Here is a 19,236-nt window from a genome sequence, read left to right on the forward strand (position 1 = left end):
CTCCCAAAGGCTCACGCTGCTCTTCCCTTTGGCGACGGTTCCCCGAGTCCGCAGAAAGGGCAAGCCAACGCATTGTAACTCTCTCTCTCTCGTTATACTTCAAATTTACAGTGGGCTGTTATGTTTATTTTCAGTTTCCCCCGCTGTTTGATAGCACACAGCAAGGTCAAGAGACTGGCCGTTTACTAAGGAGCTCTATTATTCTCAAGCACTATTCTACACATTGTAAAATCCTAGGTGGATTAATACAGCTGGTAGTAGCACTTACATTCTTAACGCACACCTTGTGCCTTTGTGCCTCCTCCCCCAGCACCCTGGTCTTTGCAGAGCTATGAAGAAACTGCCACTCTGAAGTGTCCTACTCTCAGCATTGGGACATCATTATAAGAAAGAAAATGAGACCTTGGGTTTCAGGTATCTTAACAGAAGATTTTAGCCCTTTGCTGTTACAGAACATTTGCAAAGATCCAGGCTATATCTGGTTTCTTAGCCTTCCCCCCCCCCCCCCCCCTTCTAATTCCTGGAGATGCTAACATATAATCAAAATGTCTTTTTTTCCTTTTTCTTTTTTTTTTATAGTTGTCACCAATCTGTAGTTATGTTGTCAAATAAACTGCTGATACAGGTATATCATTTACCATAATTTCTAGCAATGCTGAGAGTGGAGTTTCATTTTTTTTTTTTCCTTTAAACACCACAGCATAAAATTCCACCTGACTCACATGTCAGTTCAGAGCTCAAAAATAGCCTAAAAATAGCTCTAAAAACCTCCATTTGAATGAATTGAATAACCGAGAAACACATCAGAGGGACCTGGACAGCCCAGAGCCATGAAGCCCCTGTCTGTAGCAGCAGACCAGAAACCACTGATGAACCACAACCCCGTATTACAAACGGCAAACATCTGGAGATTTAAACCTCCCTCTCCAGTGAAGTCAAGAAACAAGGACTCTAGGTAGGGGTTGTTTAACCATGCGTTACAGTGTTCGGAGGATACAGCTTCTCTTCAGAAGAGCCATGGTAAGATGCTGTAGATGGTTCTCCTTTTTACACTGCTCTTTGCACAGACAAATGTGGGAACTCCATGCGAAGGGATTTTTGGTTTTCTGTGTTTTCTCAGGCCAAAAGTGTTTGTTCTCTTCCTTAGAGCTGACACAGGGGTCCTGAAGAGGAATTATGCGTCGTCTGGGCGTAGCTTTATAAGGTGGAATCTAGATCTCCTCACATTTAGAGATCTCTTAACCGGGCCTAAAATTCTTTATCCTGTTCCCTTCCTTATCTCTTCCTCCACATCTGCCACCGTCTTAAAACAAACAACATTTGGCAATGGATGAAGCAGCACAATACCAGGCTTGCGGGGCAAACAGAGGTCACATACCCTATCTCTGTCTATGGAGTCTAAAACCAGAGTACTTAGTGTTATTAGCTTTTCTGCATGAGTGATCAATCCCAAATTGGACATACGGGTGCCGCAGACAGACCGATAAAAGTAGCATTTATTTTTTTCTGAATGGGCTATTTACAACTTACTTGTGACTGCAATAGCAGACTGCAAGCTATACTGCAGTGATATGCTGCTATCATACTTTGTGATAAGGCTGAAACCATTAGGCAGACAATAAATAATAAATAAATAAATAAATAAGGGGAGAAACGCTCATGTAAATGCTAGGGGAATACTTTGAGGCAAGCTGGACATCTGCTTAGATCATGTCCTTGTTCCCAGGGCTACTCCTGCTACTTCTCTGCAGGGATATGTGAAGATATAAAATAGGCTCCTACCTATTTTAGGTAGGTATTGTAGGGTCCAGCTCCACCCACAAGGACTTCACCCAAAAGGCTTTAACAACACAGGGACCAAATGCTGCTTCCCTTTCTCAAACACACCCAGAAATAACAAAATGCCCAGTGCTTACACAGCTTTCTCAGTGAAGGGTGATATCCTTTATTTTACAAACGGGGAGACCAAGTCACAGTCATGCCCAGCCCAGCAGCACAGCCCAAGTTTCCCTGTGCACCGCTGTGGGGCTTTGCTCACCAGCAGAACTGAAGAAAAAAAAAGCTCCAGATGAATCACACTAAAGTTCAGATGACCTTCACTGCAGTCTAAGAAACTAACTCTGACACTAACACCCATGACCCTGTAAGGCAATGGCAAATTATTGCCTGGCTTTGACATAGCGTCTTCTCAGGGCCTTTTGCTGTTCAGATTATCTTTCTTTGAATTTGAAAAGTTTCTGCTTCCTGGGGAGCAGGGCAGGTGCATACAGCGGGGGCACTTCTTACCAGCTTGGGGCCAAGCAGTTGTTGCTGAAGGTGACTACAAGGCCCATCGCAGCCCCTATTCAGTCTTCCCTATTCCAGAGTGTCTAGGAGGAACAGAAAGAAGCCGTGTCCTGGGATCAGGGAAATCGGAGCAGGCAGGGCACTGCCTCGAGTCCAGTCATGGCCTCTTGCAGCATAAGGGAGTATTTTAAAGAAATGGGTGGCTCTCTCAGCTTCTTTTTTCTTGTTTCACTTCCCTTCTCTGCCCTACTCTTTGACACTGCAGACCTCGCGCCAGGACTTTAAAACCCAGGAGCCAGCAGCTGGACAAGCTCGGGTCACTTCTCCCACACACAGCCCAGCAGCGCGGGCACGCTCGGGTGGCTGCCTGGCCCGAGGGCTTTTGGAGGAGCATCTGCTCCACCACAGCAGGTGAAGCAGATCCAAAGTGGTCTGAAATTCACTGCTTTGCTGCTCCTCAGATAATTCCCTTTGTAAGTAGTGCCCTTTTCACACGGCAGACATACTGACATACACTAACACATCTGCTACATTGCTCCAGAAAGGTTTTTTCCCCCACCTTCGTCCCCGCTAGGAAACCGTCCCACAGAGGCTGTGGGTCAGTGGCCTGTCTGAGCACAGTGGACACCAAGGAGCAGCACAAGAGCCAGACCCCGTACCAAACTGGGCACAGAATTTCCCTTCACCAGGAGCCTGCACTTAGATCAATTTAAACCCACAGTGAAATCACAGCCCAAGCCAAATGCACCCCCTTTTAACACCAGGAGATTTTTTTCATTTGCAGATTAACTTGAAAAAAATCACTATTCAAAATAAGGAAAAATATTTCCATTTCAGATAGCTTTGCAAGTTGCCTCAAGTTGTTTGCAGCCCAGCAATTTGAAATGTCTGCTCTTGCAAAGCTGTCTACATTTTTTGGCACAGCTTAGTTTTCCGCTGCAAATCCCATGCGATTAATCTGTTCTTCAGAAAGTGAAAGGCAAATGAGGAAGGCCAGTTGCAACAGAAACCTACAGGAATCTTTTTATGAGTTTTAATAGGAACTGAACTAAACCCTGGGTTAACTTGAGACATTGGAACAGTCCCCAGCTTGAGACAGACATGGTAAATGCTTGGGACACCAGATGTCAGGAATGGACCATAACGACCGACCTTTCCTATCCCCAGATAGCGATACTCCTTGTCTCTGGCTGACCGGCACAGCTGCTTGTAGGGCATGTATAAATGAGAACCGTACCCGACAGACTTGGCTCTCAGGGGTTTCTGATGGTTAATTATCGAGGCTGCCCCTCAAGGCTGATCGGATAAATGAATACAAACAGGGCATGCCTGCACTGACCATGCATACGATGCATCTTTTATAGGAGCCACAACGGTGTGCCAGGGTCTGGCGGTTTGTTTGACGCACCCCACGTGCAGACCACCCATGTGCTGCAGCCCGCTAGGCTCACGCATGCCGACGAGGGTCGGCTCTGCACCAGGGGAGATTAGGAAATCTCCTCAGGAGCGCGTGTTCCTCCTGGCTCCATCCCTGACTGCAGAGACAGCGTAAACCAAAGGAGATAATGTCAAGGGAGAAAGCCTACTCAGGTCTCAGATAAATCACAGGAACAAGACACCTCGCGGGTCACCTTGGTCAGCTGCCTCAACAGCCCCAGCCGCCGCTACCACAGGGCTTTCGCCTCGCCAGTGCGACTGCCTCCAGCAGCCGTCCTGCAAGAGCGCTGCCGTTCTCCGAGGCAGACACTTGAATCATGAGATCATAAATAGGACTGATCGAATCCTAACTAACGTGCTTGACAGCTTTTGCTGCTCGCTCTCCTGTTGTCTTGCACAATGGGGAGAAAAGGGGGCTTGGAGCTGAAGCGAGAAGCCCACAACACTTTGTCACAGCCTCAGAGGTGTTACTGGGATTTGCTGGGCAGCAAACGTGCTTCTTCAAGTGCAACGTAAAACAAGCTGCCTGCATCATGTCCTGCACGCACGAGCACTGCAGCGAGCGACCCGGTGCAGGCAACCTCCAAGCACGGCAGGAGCCCACGTGGGAAGTGTGTGATGGAGGGAGGGGGCAGGATGGTGCAGCACAACCCATGCTGGGCTGTTCAGCTGGGGGTATACAAGAACTGCGGTGAAAGCATACTTTCTTGGCTATAACCAGGAAGTGAGAACAATAATAAGGCATAATAATGAAGGCAACTACTAAAAATCAGCAAGAGCTAGGAAAATATGCTTCCTTCTTCATCCATAAAACAAGGATAACAATATTTCCTTACCTGACAGCTAAGGCATTTCCGTGGGTCTTCAGTTGTTGGGTCAGGAGCATCTTTTGGGACTGAAGCACCACATCAATACTCAGGGAAACAAAGGCTCTTGCCCCAAGGGGTAACAGGCAGGGCAGCTGCAGGGGCAGCCCCAGCCCTGGGCATCAGGCACTTCCATGGGGATGGCCCAAGGCTGAGACAGACCATCAGCCCACGGGTGGTGCCTGTCTCAGCAGGGCCCGTGGCCAGGCAGGGCCACGGCAGAGCTGGAGACACACTACAGCATCATTGCGGAGGGAGGATTGTCCCAAGCTGAGCTAAAATGGACTCCCAGAGCCCCAGGTGGGACCCATCAGGGCCATCAAGGCTTATTAGTGCCCATCAATCGGGTGCAGGGGAAGCTTTTACATGGTTATCCAAAAGCAACTGCAGTGAAGCTAACACAACAGTGCAAGAGCCACCCCAGCCACAGCAGTTACCCCATGCAAGATGTGAACCACCATGCCATGAGGCCACTTCTCCCACCTAGCATGTCCTACTGCATCCAGCCCAGGCTTTGATTCAAGGCGCAATCCAAAAATGCAAGGGGGCTTCTAATCCCATCAGCAGTCTAACCAAAAGGAGGAGATTAACAGCTCTACTACACCAGGTTGTGAGAAACAGGCCCAAAACTGCTGATGAGGTTATTTTTATTAATAACAAATTAATGATAGGTTTTTGGAAGGGAAATTGGTATGAGAGGAGATGGATTTTCCAAAATGTCAGAACATTTTGTTTCAACATTTTTCAAAATGAAAATGTTGACATTTTGCAAGAAAAAATTTAATTTAGATTTTAGTTTCATGTTAAATGTGGATTCATCAATAGGAAAACTCAACAAAATAATCCATTTTATGTCAAGCATTTTATATCTTAGCTCAAAATTAATGTGGGGTTGGGATTTGTTTAGTTCATTGAACCCTTCTGGAAAGTGCCAGTTTCAGCTGGCCTGAAGTGATACAACCCAGTTTACACATTTAGGCACTGAGACAGAAATTCTGCACTCAAATTAAAGGAAGGTGGGAGGAGATAAACCAGCTTGAAAGAGTGGTGCTTACTGAGAGACAAGCAACAGGGTGGGAGAGGGAGTGCGACGTACAGGACTGAACAGTGCAGATCACAGGGGAGAATATTCCAAGCAAAGAAAATGATGCAGAAGTGCATAGACCCCACTGGAAGGTGACAGAGGATTTGGCATTACAGGGAAAAAAGTGGAATGCAGAAGAAGACAAGGGGCTTTGCAAACATGTCTTAATCCCCATGCATCCTCAGGCTAAGCCCAACTTCAGAAGATATAACTGCTTAAATAAACACGAGTCAATTTATTATTCCTCTGTGTTTCAGATCTTCCTCACCTTCTGCCTGGCTCATTTACTGCAATTAAATGCTTGTAAACAGATTATACCCTGAAAGCTACATTTTCCTGGTAAGTGGTCACCTTAACCTCCTCTGCTTCGACTGTGGCTAATATTCCCGGGGTCACACTATAGTCACTGAATAATGGGACCAAAGTGAATTTCTGGGTCACTTGGTTCACCAAAACTATCTCCAGCATCCAAACCACATCTGCGACTGTGCTTTGCTGATTCCTGTGATAAGCACTCCTTACAGAGTCAGGAAAATATTAGTAACGTCAACGTTCTTAAAAATCTTAACAAAACTTGCCCTGAGCACAGGACACACGCTGCTGTATCAAACTGGGAACCGTAATAATGAACTCCAGGCTCATCTAGTTTTACTTTCTTACTGGTTATGGCGTTGTACGTGTTGTGAAACCAGCAAAGTGGAGCCTACTGTGAAATGGTGTAATTTTCTGGAAACCAAGATAAGCTTCTCCAAGCCATTCTAAGAACTGGGGTTTGATTGCCTTGTTTTTAACTCAGTCCGAAATGAGCTTCATCACAACCTACACCGGCGGGGAGAACGACAAGAGCAGCTAGAGGAACCATTAACAAGACTGACTTTTTAATGCTTTGTTTGGTTTTAGTGGCAAGGCCTGAGCTGAAATACTACTGACAGGGACAGAGCTTATTACACCTTCTCAAATGGGAAGCAGGTTTTGAGGTGGTGTAGATGAGTGTAACTCCACTGAGTCAAGTGGGGTTACCAGTTTTATAGTAGTTGGTAGTCTTAGTCTGTATTTTCTGTCCTTTTTGACACTGACTCTGTCAAACAGCATTGACTGTCTATACTGGCGGGAAAAAAAAAAGCAGAGAATAAACATTCCTTCCACATTTAGGTTAGAAGGTTTTGCTCTGTCCTGAACAAATTAAGCAGACCATTTCTCTCCTATACTTGTATACCACTCCTCTCCCCCCTGCCCGCCCCAACATTTCTGCAAAAATGAGTAAGAAACGTGAAGTTGTCACGAAAAAGAAATACATTGCCTAAACTGAGCTTGTAGCATAAGTTTCACAGCTATGTAGTGTGCCCTCATGGGCTGATCTCTCTGCAACCCTTTGGAGAAGCAATCTGAAAACAAAGACCTGTGCGCTCCCCCAGGCCAACACACCGTGCTTTCCTTGACTGCCTAAACCCTAGCAGCAGAGAGGAAAACGGAGGCTGTTGCATGCAAGTCGCTGCAGGAAGCCAGCTCTTTGCTTTTACAGAATCATCTCTATTCTGAGCTTTATGAAAAGTTCATAAAAGGGAAGGAATAGAAAGTCACAGTGACAATGCAACCAAAACTCAGAGATGCAGCGCGGTACTTAGCAGTGTTTACCTGCTCCAGTAATTCTGATCCCAGGGCAGAGAGCTGAAGATTAGCTCCAGACCTCATTAGGCAGGATAGAATTATGTGGGTTAACAAAGTAATACTCTTGGCTTTCTTTTGCATTTTAAAAGTGGCTTGAGACCTATAAAATCCCTTTGAATTTTATTAAAAGTCTTCCGCAATCATTTTTCATCCTGCAGCCCAGTAGAGCCGAACTAATAAATTAGGATGTTATCTGTGTGGATATCCATTAGACCTTCAAATGAAGATTATTAGCGCCAAAAACCTAACAATGCTGGTTACAACTGGGGAGGAAGCAAGCTGGTCCACCGAGCAATGAATGCGGGACACATCTACCCCAGGAGCCCACAGGTGATGGGCAGCATGAAGAAGAGCATCTCCAGCTGCCAAAAGGGCAGGCTTTGGACACCTTGAACAGGCAGCCAGAGGCAGGGAAAGCCAGGCAGAAGCCCACTAGAATTGACTATGTATGAAAGCCTCGGTGAAGGCTCATCAGGCTTATCCGTACTGCACAGTCCAGGTGAGTTTTTGCTTGTACTGAACCAGTACCGGTTGCCCACATACAAGTCCTGGGCACAGATAAACTCTGCTTTTCAATTGAGATGTCTTCCTCAGTTCAAACCCTGCTAAATGCAAGAAGGCCACAACATGAGCATAAATCGCACGACTTTCTAGTTGCTACAGCTCCAGGCAGTGTAGCGGCAGCCGTGGTTTGAAGCTGGAGTGATGTATTCATACTTGGCATCAGCTTCCCCAAGGTCTTTTGCTTTTCTTCCTCACACATTTCAGGATTTCTGACCAAAATGTCAGTACAAGTAGAGTGTAATACTTTTTTTTGCTGTTTTGCAAAGCTCATAGACAGGCAAACTTAAATGAAACTGAGGTGTGAAAAACAGGTGTAACACGGAAAGCAGATGCTGGGAGATCGTCTCTTTAATAAGCTTCAGCAGCAGTGCTCTTGGCCTGAGCGCACGGTGGAAGCTGGCAGGATGCTGGCTACACCTCTTGCTGCCCTGAGCAGCGAGCAAAGGAGGGCAGCGGGTGGCTAGATCTGAAACCCATCAGGGAAATTGAAGCACGTTGCAAAGCCAGAGCCGCCGCAGCCCCTGAGCTCGCCACTCCAGTCCCCGGCAGAGCTGGGGCTGCCCACCCAGCTGGGAGGCTCAGGCCTCGGGCAGCCACACGCTGCTCCCCACTCCCCAAGGGTTCTGCAACAAATCAAAGGACCTGGAGGGGTCACAGTGAGGAGGGGGTTAAAAGGGCTTTACACAAACACACACCGAGCCTTCAACAGGCCTGGCCACCAAACAGGACCAAACACCTCCTTTGAAGGGAAAGCCACCATGCAAACATGCTTCCACGTTCTTGTCCATGCTCCTCTACCCTGCCCTGTCACCGCAGGACTCATCTTTCTCCCTGTTTACCTGCCTTGCCAAACTCCTCCTTTTTCCTTTTCTTTCTCCCTACTGATTTATTTCTGTCCCCTCTTGAAGGAGCGTTTGTGTTGCTCGTTGCCTATGTGAGCAGGAGCCTGAGGGCTAAGGCACCAAAACTGTCCAAGTATGTGCAGGCAGGGGAGTGCAAAGGTAGGTTAATTTACTCTCTCTTCAAGGTATTTTCTAAGGATTATTTTCAACCTCTCAACTGCTCCGATTCCCACGGCCCTGTCTCCAAAAGGGCAGGCAGCCGGGCAGCCCAGGTGCATCCCGCAGGGTGCTGTGCAGCCAGCCGCTGCTCCGGTGTGAGCCGCCGGCGTTTCAGCTTCCATCGGAGCAAGCTAATCACAAGGCAGGGATTTAAGGGAAACGTCATCATGCACTGCCTGGGTCACTGAACCACAGCAGCTTCGTCGTGCTTCCCTGGACTCTTTTTCTTTACCTTAAACAAGACCCAGCTCCCTCTTCCAGGGCTCCAGCCACACACTTGCTTTGCAGCCCCCACCTGCATCAACACCACTCTGATGTTAATGAGGGCACGGGTTGTTCTTCCCCAAAAGAAAACAGCTCCTGCCTGAGCTGAGCGTCGTGATGTGCTACCCAAAATGAATTTCAAGATACTTCTCCAAGCTGCTGCTCTTCCCCTGGGGTCATACAGACACCATTTTAGTATGTCTTTCTTCATTTCCAGCCTTCCTCCTCTTCATCTAATTCCCTTTCACCTCCCACTCCTATCCTTGATTATTCTTCTTCTACTCTTTTCTGCGAGGAAAAACCTTTCTTTTTGCTCTCAATCTCTGATCCTTTCCTCCTGTCATTCCCTTCATGTCTCATCCACAATGATATTTTTGTTCGTGCAATAACTAGTTTGCTCTTTCTCCTCTTCCTGCTGGGCTACTTTGATCTACTTTTCCTGTGTCTGTTTTACACATTCCTTTTCTTCCCTCCAAAGACACATCAGTATTTCCCATCCCCTCCTCCTTACTCATCTCTCTTTTCCTGCTCTGATCTATTCTCGCTGCACCAAACTTGTTTCATGTGGAGACCATTTTAAAACCTGCTCTGCTGCCCCGATAAGCGTTGCAGTAAGTGCTGGAGGATACGGTCTGTCAGCCCAGACACCCTAAACCCACACAGGGTGCCAACTTTACTGCCCTGCCTTAGCCATGCTTCTTTAAGAAGAAGAACACCTGACTCCCAAAGGAAAACCTAACCCAGGGAGCACTTAGGATGATAATCCCTCGGTCACTTCAAGTTCAGCAGATCACGTTGCAGCACAAACCTGCAAGAGCCCCTGGGGACCCATCCCAGCCACTGCCCGGATCTCCAGCAGGAAGGGTGCCAACCAACAGGAATGGCCTTTTCATTGTCCGTAATCAAGAAAGTCCCCTGAAAAATGAATAAAATTCACTTGCAGCTTCATAGGACTGTGGAGAGAGGAACATTTAGTGCTGCGTACTCTTAGTTACAATAAATCACAGCAAGATTCGCTGTCAAGCAGCAGGGAGCCTGCTGGCCCCCTGCAATGGGAAACCTGAGGGTGAAAATTACTCTTCCCCTCCACATGACAGCCATTTACTAACCTGTCCCTTGCCCTGAGAATCTGTAAGCAGGGAGAAATAAGAAAAGTCTTGAACTCATGCTTTCCCACCCTGTGCCAAACAAGACATTAGCGCTTTCTGCAATGCCTCCTCCTGATGAAAACTCACTTCTACCTGACCTGGCCGCTTTGGGGAGAAAGCGGGTAAACAGCAGGAACAAAGGGCATGGGAACTGCTGTCGCATCCCCTCCCGAGAGGGAATAACACCTCCTCAGGGGCAGGCGCTGGGAAACAGGGCCTTTCGCAGCCGGAGCTTTGGACGCAGAGCACAAATGCCATTTGGTGCCCAGCAAGTGGCCCCGGGCGTTTGGGCTGGCTGCCAGGCTGTTTGCCCAGCTGTCTGACCGCCGGGCTTTGATGAGCAGCCCTTCATCTGAAGGTTACGACAGAGCCGTTTGGCCACTTCAGTTCATAGAGCACCATCCAGTGATTTCCTTAATGCCGCAGAGCTGTGGGACTGGCACAAATGTTGGCATTCAGGCCTGGAAAGGAGAAGAGAAGAGAGGCTTGCTTCATTTTTGCTTGTTCCAAAGTGGAGAATACAGGAACAAAGTGATGTGCTTGTTGTGATAGGACTGGTTTATCACAAAGTGAGTCCAAGTTAAAAGACCCAGCTGATAGCGAACAAAACATACTGTCAATTTACCAGAGCATTTGCAATGTCAGTCCCAGAAACCTGGCACTGCTTTCTTTTACCTTACACAGCCATGTGAATCGGTCATTCCCAAGATGATAACTGCAATGAGAGCCATGATAAGGCCGAGTTTTCCTCCCTGATCTCCAGCCCTGAATCCTCCAGGCTCGCTAATGACAGCAACCTGCAAGCGAGCTCTGCGTGCACTCAAGCACCCATGAAATAATAAAGTGGCCGCAGCAATCTTTATGTCATTGCAAAGGTTAGGTGCAGGCTGCCTTTTGCATGGCCCAAATCCAAACCTGGTTTGTGTTGGGGGCAGGGGGGGATTAAAAAAATCGAGATGAAGCAAGTCTCAGTGATTGCTTCACACGTACACATGCAGTGCATTGTTCAATAGTAATGGTCTGAAACATTATACTTCCACAATGCTATAACAGCATCACATGAGCATAATGCAGTTCATTTTGGCAGCATGCGGTTTGCCTTGGTTTTTTTTAGTACAGAAAGGAAGAACTAGAAGCCTCGTGAACTTCTGTGAGCCCATCCTAAGTAATTTCACTGAAATATAAATTACCATGCCTAAAGTCAGCTCAACCTCTGAGAAATTAAATTAGCCCATTTATTGAATATAGTTATTTCTATATACAGGGGAACAGTTCGAGTACCTGACAAGCATCTATTGCCACTTTGACATCCAACTGCACCTGCTGCAAGTGGGCACAGGTCTCCTGTGTCCTAGATGCCACCTCTATGGCCGTGTCTCAAATGTTCTAGGGAATCTAAAATGTCACAAGACACCTACATTTGGGCACCTGATTCACTCCCACATTGCCCTGCAATAGCAGGCGATGTAACATGATAAACCTCAGCTTGGAAAAGCTCTGCTCTGCACGATTCCCAGCCCGTCTCTGACCGGAGCTCGTCAAGACCTCAGAAAATTACCTCTGGTACCGAGCCAGTTGATTTAACTAAAAAGGCATAATAAATATTAAACAGTCTATATATGTATGGCATAGATATAGCAATATATTTGTGCCTCCCCTTTGAGGTTCTACTTACCGATAGTGGCCAAATTCTGTCCTTAGAGGTATAGCGAAAATGTGTGGACTCAGATCAGGCTGTAGTCAAGGGCAGCATTTGTTCATAAATTGAAGTGACATAGGTTAATGGAGAAGAAAGATAATTTCATTACCTGAATCTGAACAGATCTCGTCATATAAGAAAAAAACCTTAATGTGGTGCTGATGGCAAATATAAGTAGATACCTTAATAGCTATCATCACTGACTGAACCTTATGAATACCTAACGCAATTGCTGCGCTAGAAAACAGCTTTTGACCTGCCGGTAACATTTCATTTTGAACGCAGCACTAGCCGCAAAACCCAAGTCTTTTGAACCTGGAAAGATGCGTACACTGCACGTGCAGTGAACTCCTAGCCTTGAGGCTGAATGTTGCCTTATTTGGTGAAAATTGATTAGATTTGTCAGGTGAATAAAATTCTTTATTAAATTTGCCTGGTTGAAGGTATGCCTGTGTATTTTAGTTTTTCATTAGAGTGCCGCTGAATTTGTCTGAAGTAGTTAAGAATATCGTAAGTGATACATCAGTAACAATTGGGCCAAGCCATGGCAGAAGCCCCCCAGGAGAACATGCTTTGCCTATGAAACCAAAGTCTAAGTGCTGCTGGTTTCAATTTCTCCCTGCCAGAGGGGAGCAGCAGAGAAATTAGGCTAGAAAAACTTTTTTTTTTTTAAAACAAAGAAGAGCAAAGAAAAACCTCAAAACCACCTCTCCTCACTCATACACACCCACACCACCAGGAGGGACAGCACAAATATTTCGGAATTAGCTGTGAAGTTCAGCAGCAAGGGTTGGACCAGGGCGCGCAGCAGAGCCGCCCGCTCGCCCTCCCCTCTCCGCCTTCCCACCATCCCCTCCACGCACAGCGCGTCCGACATCCTGCGCCTGGGGAATTCATTTCAGTTGCCCGGGTCTGATTTCTAATTATGATGCAGGATGCACGGTGATAAATTTCCTATGGGATACTCATTATATAGAGCATACGAATGTGCTGTAATCAGGCGTATTTGTTGCTATGGAAAAACACAGCAAGCATGCAGAGCCTTCTGTGTGGCATCTTTAGTGTCCCTGCACTCGCAGTACTCGGATTCCTTGGCAGCATGCGGCATAGCAACATGTTATCTGGCACAAAACCCGAGGACGTTACAAGTTTCAACCGAAAAACTTGCAGGGCTCGCTAGCCCGTTGCATCTTCAAGGGGCATTAGACTTAATGATTTTGCATTATTCCCTTTTAAAGCAAAGGGATCAAAGAAAAGTATCGTGGGCAGCACGAGTTTGACAATGTGACCTTTCCCTCCTCCTCCCTAAAGCCTGTTGTCTTCCTCTCCTATACACTGGCCACATCCATTCTAGGAGGGGAAACAGGGTTGTTGGACCATGTATTCAAACCTTTACATGCCGTGGTTAAACACAGCTTTCCCTGTGCCCAGGTAAGGGGGTATTAGCCTGAATGCCATGCAGGGCAATGCCCAGGTAGGACACGCTGTGATAAAAAAAAAGGAAAAAGGAAAGAAAGTCACCATGCTCATTAATTAACCCCCCTGCTAATCCCTTCTGCGAGCAGCTGGTGGAGGTGGGGAGGGTGCCAAAGTGCAGTCCTCTCTATACTACTGAATTAATGGATCTCAGTGGCGCATGGAAACGCTCGGACCATTTGTTTTATGCCTCCCTTATTTTAAAACACTTAACCCGTGGCCCAGGCCCGCAGCGCCGGCGCGCATTCCTCAGGGGCCCGCGCAGTCCCCATAGAGAGGCAGGAATGGCGGCAAAGCCATCTCGCTCCATAGCCTGCTCCACCTGCTCCTCCAAAGAGGGGAGATGGGGAGATCACACTCACTTCCATCATCTTTAAATAACATCCAGTTCGGTATTTCTGGAGGCTTTGACCCAGAGACAGCTTTTTCTGACACTGTGCTTGAGGTGAGAAGGGAGATGGCGTAGCTGCGAAGAACTGCCAATCACCTGTCGATGGCTGGAAAAGCCATAAGAGGTGCTGAGCTTCGCAGCTGCCAGGATCTCAGTGGCAAAGCAGGCATCGGTAGCGGTACGCTCCTTATTCCTGCGAGAAAATTAGTTGCAGCTCTGGGAAATTCCAATACCTCCATTTGGGGCAGGCAAATTAGAATATATTGTCTGGAAATAAAGAGGGCTGGGCAGGCTTAAACTGCCATAAGAACCACCTCTGCTTCAACACTTAAATGTTAAATACAGATATAATGAAGAGTGGAGTGCTTTTTTTCTCCAAAACATGAGTTTACCCGTATTGTATTACAGCAGCACCCATATTTCTCTTCACCTCAGGCTGGAGGAGAGATCTGATTTGTACTTGTTGGCTTAGCCCTGCTGTCCCTATGCAAAAAATAAAGCCAGAACAAATTAATCTGTTTTCTTTTTTAAAGTGGGCACCAGTCCATTGGATTGAGTGGCACTAAGCAGGGCTGCCACCTACCATTTCTGTGATTTCTATCAAGACTAACAACTCCTAACTCAGTAGGAGGATTTTGGAAAAATAGAAGTGCGTGTGTGCGTGAGAGGAGAGGTGTTGAAGCCGTCAGGCTCAGAGAGATGCTCTGCCTTCACCGCTTTCCTCTGCTCCCGTTTCCTCACCTGAACTCCCCAGCAGTAACACCCTGCTATGAAATCCAAGGATGGGGCTGCCCAAGCCGTGACAGCTGCTTCTGCAAACAGCCAGAGCAGGACCCCACCGGCCTGTTACAAATTTCCACTCACTCTTCCTCTAAATGAATCCATCCTTGTCTGACTCCACTGTATATACGAGCCAAGATCCCTTCAGAGCGATCAGGCATGCAGAGGTGGCACCAGGAGCTGCGGCAAGCCGGGAGATAAAGGAGACACGTTCCTACGCACAGGCTGGAGATGCGCCGGCCATGCAGCTGAGAAACCCCCCAAGGTGGGGAAACCAAGCAAGTGCGTGAGCAGCAAATGGAGACCTCCACATCTGCATGGCTCACACACAAGTTAAAAAGGGAGAGTCTTTCCAGCAGTCCTCTGCTGGCATGGCCAACAGCCCACCAGAGGGATGTGGGTCCTCCCAGATCCAGCAGGGTCAGTCCAAACTGGTGCTGCTGGTCAACTTCTGGTAACCTGTGTGCAATAAGTTGGGAGCAGGCCAGTTCTTAGGGATAACACCACACAAACAGGTTTCCTCACAGTGCAAACCTCTCATAGCAGCCTGAGAGAGAGGCTTGGCTTTGCTCAAGTCTGGCCGCCCGGAGAGGAGCACACAGCCGACGAGGGATGCAGCCGTGCGGGGAGCCCTGTGGCATCCCTGTCTTTCTTGTGCTTATTCTCATCCAAGCATCTCAGGGTACTCCACAAAATCAGATTAATGCCACCGGTCCTGTTGCTTTTGAAGACTGGCAGCTGGGGAGGAAAGACTAACAGGGTTCTTCCGAGTCACAAATGAGGTAGCGAAAAAGCGGGGGCTCGGTTCAGGCTTGTCACCCCGCTGGGAGAGGTGGCATTTCCTCCAGCCCTACGCTCCTAACCACAGCCTCCCGACCCATCTTCTCCAATGCACAGGCAGAACTACAGCAATACCACGCACGCAGAGAGCAAACGGAAGGTAAGCAGCAGCTTCTGCTTGATTGCCACTTCCCATTAATTATGAAGAGATTTTCACTCACCCAAAGTTGTGTTTCATTTACCTGCTAGCTCCACCAGCCTACAATGCATTTGGAGGAGGCACCGTTACCCATATATTTGTACAGCGCCTTGCACAACGCCATCCCAACATGCCAGATGGTATAAAACATAAGCCTACTAACTTCATAAAAATTTACCAGCATCTCAAGCTCATAAATCTCGCCAGAACAAGTGCATTGATGAAAACTAATGTCTCTGCAAGGTGGCTGTGATATAAAGCCAAGCTGGCAACAGACCGGCGACTGCCACGCTCCCAAACCCCTGGCAAGCGGGCAGGTTAATGGTGAAATGTTATTCATTGAACTCAAAGGAAAACGGTTCAAAACATTCTTGGTTTTGTTAGTGTAGCTTTTCACAATGCTTGTAAATTAGAAACTTGACAAGAAATGTGAATACACAATTTCTCAAACAAAACACACATAAAAGAGTGAAATTCCCCTCCTACTTCAAGGGAAAAGTGTCTCATTCGCTGATGCCAAATACTGATTTAAAACACTGACAGATACAGACCACTAAAACTTCCCGTAATGAACTGTGGTTTTCAGTGTTGGTAAGAAACCTCAAAACACAACAGGAAATGAGGCAAAGGGTTTGTTTTGTTTCCCCTACTGTTGCTTATATAAAGGGGTAATCGTTACCATTTATTGCTAAATCCATAACTCAGAAAAAAGATCTGCTCTTCCCACCCCTCCCGCCCCAGCACAAGCCCCTCCACGCTCCCGTGCACATGTGTGGCCGGAGGAGCAGCACTGGAAGCGGTGCAGGTCTGGGTCATGCCAGGTGTAAACGAAAGCAGAAGCTCGATTGCTGATTTAAGGCCTTTCAACTGCTGCTTTTTTGGGGAAAAAAACTGCAAAAACATTTTTCCTCTGTGCCAGTTGTATCTTGCCAGCAGCGCTGCCATGGTTACCATCAGGAGCTTTGGTTTTAAAAGTTTTTGGGGGCTTTTTGACTCTCTGCTGAATTTATTTATTTTTTAATCTCTCTGCTGAAATACTTGATAATCCTATAGGGCTTTTCTTTCCTCAAGCAGAGGAAACTCTCCCCTGGAAAGTTTTGGAGAAGCGATTCTTGTCTTGCCTTTTTCTGCATGTGCAGCCTCCTCGCACGTCTCATCGCCTCCTTCCCATCCCAACAGCTTGATAATGAAATTGCAGCATAAAACAAACGCGATGAAGCATAGAGAGGTAAGAGCTTCTTAAAGCCACGCAGTCGCAGGAGGGAGAGCTGGGGAGCGCAGCAGGTTGCTGTATTACTGCGCCCATTTCACATGCTGGATAACTGAGCATCAATTCATACAAGAAGTGGAAAGAGCTATTGTGAGTTCTCATTTCTTGTCTGAGTCTGTCCATGGTGGCAGCTATTGAGACAGTGCCAGTAAATACATACTGAAAAAAATACCCCAAAAGACGATCTTCATTTCTGCTTTTAACTTCTGGACCGTGCATCAAAATTTCCCTGACTTCAGTGCTTAAAATTGGTGACAATTTCATGATTCCTCTAGATTTCTTCAACTCCAAACTGAGGGCGAATACAAATATTTGAGGTTGTACTCCCAGTCTTGGGGACTGATCACACTTCTGGGCTACCTAAGCTTGCAATTCTTGAAGTACAAGATCTACTTTCCGCAACAATTCGTGCCTAGAAACTACAGGCAGATCTGTCTTAAAACTCCATGGAAATATTGCAGACAATATTTCCCCAACTGCATTCAAATTAGCTATGAATCTGAGCTATTAACTAAGGCAATATTAGCATACACGTAGCAGAGCAGCTATCGGCAACGCTCGCCTGCCAGTGTCACGCTGCACGCGTTCCCGAAGGACAGCAAACACACAGGACCAGCTCTCAGAAGCGAGCGGGAGTGTTGCTATCCCATGAATAGGATTAAGCATAAGCAGTTGTAGACAGGGAAGGAAAAAAAAGAATTACCTTGGTTTTGAGGACAGAGTCCAAAGAAAGAGCAGTAAAGATCCCAGGGCTGCGTGACTTCGGTAATTCAGCCAGAAGGTGCCATAAATAAGGTCTGTGGGCCAGGATACATTAAGGAGGCATGAAGATAGTTTTCCCAGGGATAGAGATGGTAATCTCTGCTCAGCTGCAAAGGGCTGCAGCTGCTGAATAATTGCTTCAATACCAGTGGTTTCAGAGACAGCTTATCAGCCTGCCCTGTCCTGCCCTTGGAGTGGGAGGTTAAGGTCCAGGGACAGAGATGAATTTAGAGGGACAAAGAAATGATAAGTAGAAGGAAGAGGAAGGCCCCTGTTTTCTTCCCATTACACATCTAGTTTAGAGAGATAAGGATCCTTTTCTTTTTGTCGGAGCAATAAAAGGGAAGTGGATGAGCTGCATGCACCAGGATTTTCCTGCTGGACCGGAGGGAGCGGGAAGCAGCGAGCTTGGGTTGTCTGACTCCCCCCGATGACCGACTCTGTTGTGACATGAATGATACCAACTGTCCTGGAGGTGAGCAAAGCCTCTTCCAAATGGGGATTCACCCCAATGTTGTTACTCCCTATTTAAGGTGAAAAAATCACTGGTTTCTACCACTTTTGCCAGATGGGATAAGAATTTTTTAGCAAGCAATAGCATAGATTTATTAGCTGGGGAACAGCAGTGAGCTGATGCCACCCTATAGCTTCCAGATAACAATAAAGCAATGCCCAGCAGTTCAGCACATGGGAGTTTAACTGTGTCCAGTCTGAAAGAAGACATCTTAAGAGCATTAAAAATAAAAATAAATAAAAATACAACTTTTAAACCTGCACCTAGCAGCAGTGAGACAGCGGGCAGGTAGGTGGGAAGAGGGAACCCCAAAAGCTCCAATGAAGACTTTAACCCCCTTTTGTTTTCAGAAGGAAAACATACAGCAACATATTGTGCTAACACAGCACTACTGTGCTTAGAAAGTACCTCTGCAGTGGATTCTCCGCTCTTGGCAGCAGGACTGCACCCTGCTCCTGGGCTAAAAGGCTTTGGAGTGATGGGAGCCTCTTGCCTGCTCGGCACAGGGAGCAGGCAGCTCCCCGGGACCTCCCCCTTGGCTTCACCCCCGGGACAAGCCCCATGGAGGGGCACAGCAAATATCTTAGAACAACATTTTTTAGTTGTTATCCATGGTTACACTCGATTTTGTCAGACAGTATAGCACAGTGATGATGTCACTTCTTAAACCACAGTTTAGCATAATTCTTAGGTGCCTTGATAAGTTTCATTGAACTCACAGGAAATTAAGCAGATAATTATCTAATCAAGAGCACAAACAGCAATAATTTTCCCTTATCTCCCCATCAGCCTAGGATCTCAAAGCAATTTATAGAATGAGTAAGTCAAGACATGTAGCTAATCTCCAAGGAATGGTACCGTGCCCATTTTACAGGTAGGGAAACTGAGGCACACAGTTTCCAGGCAATGATAAACATGCTTTCCCCTTACACTGTCAACAGACTCATCGAAACCAAGGGGATGACTTGAAACGGGAAGACATGTCTT

General features: G+C 47.0%; 1 long non-coding RNA gene across 1 annotated transcript in view; it reads right to left on the reverse strand.

Annotated features, from left to right (window-relative positions):
* Positions 1-8,146: 8,146 nt before the first annotated feature.
* LOC148056090 (uncharacterized) overlaps positions 8,147-19,236 on the reverse strand; it is a 38,411-nt gene continuing 27,321 nt past the window's right edge. Inside the window, exons 2-3 of the long non-coding RNA XR_015704104.1 lie at positions 12,054-12,112; positions 8,147-10,839 (exon numbers count right to left, since the gene is read on the reverse strand). This is a non-coding gene — a long non-coding RNA (uncharacterized LOC148056090). The remainder of the gene's footprint in view (positions 10,840-12,053; positions 12,113-19,236) is intronic.

Source organism: Nipponia nippon, unplaced genomic scaffold (assembly GCF_047370975.1).
Source record: "Nipponia nippon isolate SJK-2023a ecotype South Korea unplaced genomic scaffold, ASM4737097v1 scaffold_18, whole genome shotgun sequence".
Classification (NCBI taxonomy): Eukaryota; Metazoa; Chordata; class Aves; order Pelecaniformes; family Threskiornithidae; genus Nipponia; species Nipponia nippon.